We start from the raw sequence: 8,410 nt of genomic DNA on the forward strand, positions 1-8,410 counted from the left end.
AAACACAAACCATAAAATTTAAGTTCTTTGTAAATTAATTTTCATAAAAGAGATTATTTTGACGACATATTGTGTCAATTAATTTACTCTGAAAATCAATAAACAGATCATAAGTGTTGTTGGTTGGCAATTAACCTGAACTATTATTAAAAGTGTGTACCTTTAGGTTAAACACACTCCACATAACACAAATCATATAAAAACTTTAAATATTTACAAACAAATTGATAAATAAATATCACTTTAAAAGATAATATCTATAAACCAATTCATAACAATAGAACAACAAAAATCAAGAAGATTTATTGTAGCAAATATATCGATGAAACATATGAAATTTAGAGAAAATAAATAAATAAATAAACTGCAATGCCGCACACTTGAATATGCACCGGTTCCACAGGCTATAATAAAATTTCAAAATAAACATAATCCAAAAGTCATACGCCGTTAAATTTAAATAAACATCGATCCTCTCAAATTAATATATAACTGGATTATGCTTCTTTGAATCATAAACATAAATAAATGCATAATCCAAAAGATAAATTGAAAAATTATTGAACTTAAAGCATGTAAATATTGTGCTAGTAGCACTGCAAGTAATTGTACGGTCTTTTGCCAATAGTTTTAAATATATACCCGTACCATAATTTAAATATTTACTCAAAAGAAAATTAAATTTGCAACGATACCATTAAGTTTCAAATACCGGTAATCGTATTCAATTTACCATTTGACCTGATTAACAGGTTATCCAACTTTCAAAAACTACATTTTTGGCCAAGATTTCAAAATTTATTACAAATTTGGTACAAAACTTACACTTTTGGCCCCGATTTTAAATTGTGTTACAAACTTGGCCAAAACTTTACCATTTTTGCCTAAATTTTAGAATTTTATTATGAATTCATCATAACTTTAGTTTTTTTACAACTTTTTTTCTCAAATAATTGTTTCTAATATATTTTTTTTTATAAATCATATTTATAAAAAAAAAAACGTATTTTCACATAAAAACCTTATATTTTCTATATAATTTTTTTTTAAAACTTTTTTGTATATGAAATATCTAATTATAAAAATAGGTTTTTATTAAGTATATAAATATATACAAATTGTATTTTATTAAAAATGTATACAAAAACATATTTTACAAAAAAAATGTATACAAACACCTATTTTATCTATATATTTTTTTTATAAAATCGTGTTTTTTAATTTTTTTTTTTATAAAAACGTGTTTGAATAATTTTTTATATAATACTTATTTGTATACATTTTATGAAATGTATACAAACATGATTCTATAAAATATATTCAAACACGTATTATATAAAAAATATTATTCAGACACGTTTTTATAAAATATATACAAACACGATTTTATAAAATATATACAAACACGTGTTATATAAAAAATTATTCAAACACGTTTTAATAAAAAATATATAAACAAACATGCTTATATATATATATATATATATATATATATATATATATATATATAAAGACGATAGATGTTTGTATACATATTTTTTTTGTAAAATACGTTTTTATATACATTTTTTAATATAAACGGATTTGTATATATTATAACTAGATATTTCATATAAAAAATCTTTTCAAAAAATGCTTTTATATAGAAAATATAAGATTTTTATGTGAAAATACATTTTTTTTTTTTTTGCATAAATATGATTTTATAAAGAAAAAACATATTAGAAACAAATTTTTGAGAAAAAAAAGTTGTAAAAAAATTAAAGTTAGGATGAATAAAATTCTAAAATTGTGGCAAAAAGGGTAAAGTTTGGACCAAATTTGTAACAAACTTTAAAATTTAGGCAAAAAGTGTAAATTTAGGACCAAATTTGTAATAAATTTTGAAATTTGGGCCAAAATGTAATTTTTGAAAGTTGAGTGACCTGTTGTACAGGTCAAAGGGTTAAATTAAATACGATTACTGATATTTGTGACTTAATTGAATAAAAAAATATATAGACACTTAATCGATTATGATGCTAAAATGTAGGGACTTTATTGTATTTTTCCTTTAAATATTACATGCCAAAATTAACCATACAAGTTGAACATATTAAAATAGCTAGCCAATTTAATAGAATATTTTCATACATCATTAACGAGATTTAAAGTAAGATTTAAACGCAAATCTAATTTTGGCCGTATAATAAGGTTATAATAAACACAAAGATACACCTTTCATCAACCAAAAATTCTATTAACTTCATTAAAACTTAAATGATTTTTTTTTAGCTTAAATTGGATAAACGATTGAACCCTTCAATTTTATCTACATAATATGGTTTTCAAAAAATTGCTAGACGAAGGATTATGTGGCACATATTCTTTTATATATATATATATATATATATATATATATATATATATATATATATATATATATATATATATATATATATATAATCAACAACCTTCTATTTGTATTTTGGGATTATGGGGGAAAAATTGTAATTTCCAAATTGTATTGTATATAGGTAAAACTATGGTAGTTCGGATTTTTGGAAAGTTATTTTTTATGGTTGGGATTTTGCCAATGGATAAGGTGACAGAGGTGCAAAGAACAGATTTGATTGGTTACTTTTCTTTGAGAAACTTGGGTTTTATGTATAAGGATACTATTAATAAGGAGAATTCTAACAGTTTAGCTAAATTATCGAAACGAGGTAACTAATGAATGATTATTACTCTTAAAAATAAATTTCATATCTTTTGCCTTCCATAACATGTTTCATTTGAAAAAAAATTGACAAATATTATACAGCGTGCAACAAGATTGGAGGATACCTGGAATTGTGAGTCCGGTTAAAAACCAGGATCAAGTGGATCTTTAGGTAAACGTTTTACGTCTCTCCTTTCGGTGATTCAAGTTTTATGCATAAATTCTTATATTCGTTTTTTTTTTCTTTCTAAATTTCGCTCAATCTTCTATTTTTTTTTAATTATTTATTATAGGTTCTATCTATTTCTATTGATGAGATAATTAAACGTTGATTCTTTTTGAATGGAAAGTGCTCAGAAACCTTATCCAAGAGGACTAAATTTTTGTCAACTTCTTAATGAATCCTATGTAATTCATAAATTTGTGAGCCATCGATGATAAAAGGGATAAATGCAAGCAATATCAATGTATGCTTACAATTATATTCACAATTATGGGCATAAATCTAAATTAATGGTTTCTTCAGTCTGAAACAAACAATATGATTACAATCTTTTAGGGTGCAATTTATTTATACAACTATCGAATTACATTATGGTTTTAAAAACATATAATCATTTTAAAGGGTGGATTATATAATCATTCCATTGAAGATATTGCAAGCATGGAAGGAAGCCACTATAGTTGAAATAACATTTATGTAATATTAAAATGTGAAAGTAGAATAATCCAAACAATCACATTAGATGGATTATTAATTTTATATATCCACCAGGTTTGAAGCTCGATGAGTTGTTGGAGGGATCGATCAACCTAAACCTAAGGTAATGAAGATGAATCCGTTGGTATCTATTCTTCATCACTATGATTTCATTAATGCCCCTGGTGTAATAGCTAATAGCATACCCCTTGATAGGTACATTTCTATAAACAAATACACAAATGCTTATATCTTTCTTTAGGTGCTAAACTCTTGATCATTTTAAAAAATTTCTTATAATTTTTGCGAATATTTACAGATAATTACATATCTTGAGGACTTTCTTCCAACACCAATAAGAAGTTGTAAAAATTATTCTGTTATCAATTCCTAGCATACTTAGTTTAACATTATCATACACTTCTTCACCTTCACTTTTAATATTGTTCCCATAACAATGTCAAAACTTTCTATTTTGACAAAAAATTGATTTTTTTTTTAATTTTCTTACCAAAGTTTCATTTTGTTTAGTTTTGTTATCTGGGGTTTGAAAATTCATCTGCATGTTCCGCCACTGTACGCTATATAGGTAAATTCGATGTCGATTAGTTTCTAAACTTTATATATATAATTAAGAAAAAATGGAAGTGCATAGTTATTTCTTTCGTTATACATATATTTTAGCAGAAGGGTGATTGGATTCATTCATTGATTGAGGGTTTTAATGGGAATTTAATATATACAGGTGATGAAGTGAGCAAGGATCCTTAGATACAAAGGTTGGTCAAACTATCGACATTGCAAAGAAAGAGGGCAAGATTTGTTGACAATAAGAAGAGGATTGGAAAAGCCAAATCAGAGCCTTCAGATTACCATCTATTGTTGCATAAACACCTCTGTATGCATGGATACTATTTAAGAGTGTTAGATCTTGATGTAACCTTTTGTTATGTAATTGAGTTTTCTGTTCAGTTTTTAGTTAAGGTTATATGTCCAACAGTGGAAAACATATGGAGGATGTGTATTGTTTGCCTTGGACAACGTTGTTGGATTCTTGAATCTCCTTCAAGAACGAGGCTCATAAACACTTAATAAGAGTCAACACCAATGATTCCTTTTCCATCCCCTTCCTCTTTTGTCACACCCCAAAACCGGAACGGCGGAAACGTTCTGGGGTGGATGACGTCATGTCAAGTATCACAACACATGCATATAGTAATCAAAGTACAACAAAACATTGCATCAATAGTAATAATTTTACATGGTTACATTACAAGGATTCAAAGTATACAAGTAAATATAATAAGTACAACAAGGTACTAAGCCATCTTCATCAACAGCTCCGGGGGTGTACCTGTCTAATTGCTGACCTGAGAATATAAGTTATTTGAAAAGTAAGTATCAACATTTTTACAAATGCGGGTGAGTTCATAAGTATTTAGTGACATTTCAATCAAATAACTTTAATAAGTAGTAGTTTAAGAAATTACAGTGTATTAGAGTCCTTTCCAGAAAATCCTATATTTTCTTTAATAAAAGCAGCCTTCTACCAAGACTGGTCAGTGTAATGTGGTAAAAAGTAGTTTTCCCTTAATTGCTATTATTATCAAAATACTGAATTTGATTATTAAAGAAGGAAAGAGACATCAGGGACTAACATATGCCTCAGCAGTGAGGACTGCTAACTAAGGCAAAAGAATCATAGACTCCAGGAGAGTATCGAACTAACGACACGCTTGGTTCAGTCTAACAAATGGAGACACAGACCCCAGAAGGTACCAAATGAAAGGTACAACTGGTAAGGTCTAAAACAGTGAATACAGACCGAAGACGATACCAAATGAAAGGTACATCTTGCAAGGTCAAACAGAGACTACAAACCGCAGACAGTATCAAATGAAAGATACATCTAGCAAGGTCAAAATAGTGAAAATAGACCTCAGACGATACCAAATGAAAGGTACATCTCACAAAGTCAAAACAGAGACTACAGACCGCAGACAGTATCAAATGAAAGATACATCTAGCAAGGTCAAAACAGTGAAAATAGACCGCAGACGATACCAAATGAAAGGTACATCTCGCAAGGTCAAAACAGTGTGACTCTGAAAAAAGTGACATCAGCATACAGTGTAAATTGCTGATGAAATACCATTACCTTAAAGCCATGAATTATAAGGCAACCCAGGATACTCGTAACCATACTAACTAGAGTTCCAGACGCCCTACAAGCATCTATATAATGTGACATTTGTCACCCCTTGGCTTGGTGGGCCGTTGACTGTAGCTAGCAGTCAGGGTGCGAGGTTGTCAATCCCGTATAGATCTATACACACAATGTCCGCTCTCCCTACAGGAGACTCTGGTTACCAACTAGACGACGGAGAAGGCCGCGTCCCGAAGATGCATCCCAAATAGAGGATAGTGTGTTTCTAGAAGGGAGTGGGTTTCTAATGTAAGTGTAGACTAGAAGTAGAGACTCTTAACTGAACTGACTAGAGAATTTCCTGTATGTCCATACTCATATACATAGTATATAACTAACGAACCAAACGACCTTCAGACGGCCATCCGATCCCACCAGACCACATCTAAACGAAGAAAAGGAAATAGGGCGGACGAACCTTCCTAGGTCTTTCAATCGTTACTTATATGTATCTATATAAGCACAGACATACATCTAACTACGACTGAGTGTGTAATAAGTGAAGGCATATCATCGTGGTGTGAATTCATACAGTGTGGAATAACAGAATCGTGAAGTATAAGTGTATCAAGTAGAAGTGATCCTTGTAAAGTAGTAGCGTCTGACAAGTGAAGTAAAAGCGGTCGCAAGTGAAGTAGGAGTGTCGAACAAGTATAAGCGTATCACAGGGTGGAGACGACAATAAGTGAAGTAAGAACGTCTATCAGGTATAAGCGACTACAAGTATAAGTGAAATAGAGACAATAACAGGTATAAGTGTACCCCAAAGAGAAAGAGTTATCAAGTAGGAGTTTAAAATAAGTGAAAGCGAAGCAGCGGTAACTAACAAGTAAGAATGTACGTCGTAAAAGGAAACTTTAAGGAAAAGCCTTTATACTCGGGGAAAAATCATCATTTGGATTCTTTTGTAAAATATGTTTGAAAACCTTTGGAAATATTTCATAAATCAGTTCAAAATGAATTTAGATAAAACAGTATAAGTGAGAGTTTTAAAACGATTGAAAAGCCATTATAGCGTCCTACTCGATAAAACAGTGTTCAGTGGTAAAAATCTGGTGCATGCGGGTTATCAATCACATGTGATTGATATGATAAATGGCATGTTTAACTTGTATTCCCCCCTATAAAACATTTAAAAGCATTTAAAAGCATTAAAAGGTTCATTCAGGGGTATGAACTCACCTGGTGTAAGTGGGTCCGATGAAGGTGTCGTTTGGGCGTTCGGTGTCACGCAAGGACTTGAACACACACAATGACCTATTTAACATATGATAACATATGTTCACATACAATTAGTATATTTAATACTAATTAAACAAATACACACGCTTAAAGGAGCGGAAAACACTTTGGCTAAGTGTTTGGGTGTCCCGGGTAGCGTTTAAGGGTCTGTATGGCTAAGGAATGGAGTTTATCATCCGAGAGTATACCCTTATCTAGTAGTTTACGGCCCAGGGACATCTCACCATGAGTTTACGGTCATAAACTCATGGTGATGGGTTCTAAGGTGTTTTAAGGCTTCTACTTGTTCATTGAATTATTCTAAGCACTTTTCCCAAAAGGCATGAGTGGGTTTGAGGCTTCTAAGGGCATTTTCTATGAGTTTACGGCCAAGGGACCACCCCTAAGGGAGTTTACGGCCGTAAACTCTCATCCTTAGAGTTTGGTGAAGTTTAAAGCCCCTAATTCCTTTCTAGTAATTTCTAATGAAGTGTAGTGCTATTTTGGGGGATTAAATCTAACATTTGGATGTGTTTTGAGGAGTTTACGGCCTAGGTAATTGCTTGGGCCGTAAACTCCAAGTCACCCCATATTTCCTTGTGTTTAAGTCCTTAAATCATTCCTAGTATTTTATGGTAAATGTCTAAGGCCATTTGGGGGGCAAAACCACACTTTTGGGCACATTTGTGGGTGTTTACGGCCTTGGCATGTGCCTGGGCCGTAAACTCTCTTCTAGACCTCAAAATGATTGTTTTAAATGTGAAAACACTCCTAGGCTAATTCCCCTATTTATTTCCAAGCTTTTAGGGACTTTTGGGGGTCATTTTGGCCTTGTTTTAGGTGTTTACGGCCTAAGGAGGAGCTTAGGCCGTAAACTCCTTTTCCATTGCTTATAAGTCCGATTTTTGGGCTATAAACATGAATCATAATGTTTAGAATAAGCTAGGGTAAGCGCACTTACAATTTGGAAGCGTTTGGTTGCGGATTCGGGGCGAAAACGGGTCTAGAGAGAGAGTATAGAGAGAGAGTGTAAAAGTCTCCCAATGTACTCCACTCTCCCTTATATAGGGTTTTGAGTCGGGGCTCTGTGGAATTTTACCCGATACTGTCGTTAAACGGGGCTTTTGGTCGCACCCGATTTAGTGGTCGTAATAATAAAACTTGACATTTTCCAATTTAATGGAAATATGTGTCATGTGTTTTTATTCCCTTTTATCACGACTTAACGGCATAGAAATTATAAACAAATGGAATGTTTATTCAATTGACACCCTCTAACTAACGAAAATTTTATACAGTGGAATATTCCGTTAACGGTAACGGGGAAAACGTAACGAGAACACTTGGGTTGTCACATCATCCCCCCGTTAGAGGGAATTTCGTCCCGAAATTCAGGTCTAGGCAAGGAAGTAGGTGTGAATGGCCAAGCAGAGGTAAGGGGGTACTTCCTATACTGTTGTTCTCTCATTCCCACGTGAACCCTAGTCTGTGTTTGTCATTCCAACAGACCTTCACGTACGGGATGCGGATTCGGTCTCGAGTAGCTAGTGCGTTCCGCCTGGTGTATCTACGAGGTTAGGGT

Source organism: Lactuca serriola, chromosome 8 (genome assembly GCF_051521515.1).
Source record: "Lactuca serriola cultivar US96UC23 chromosome 8, Lser_US96UC23_V15, whole genome shotgun sequence".
In the NCBI taxonomy this organism is placed as follows: Eukaryota; Viridiplantae; Streptophyta; class Magnoliopsida; order Asterales; family Asteraceae; genus Lactuca; species Lactuca serriola.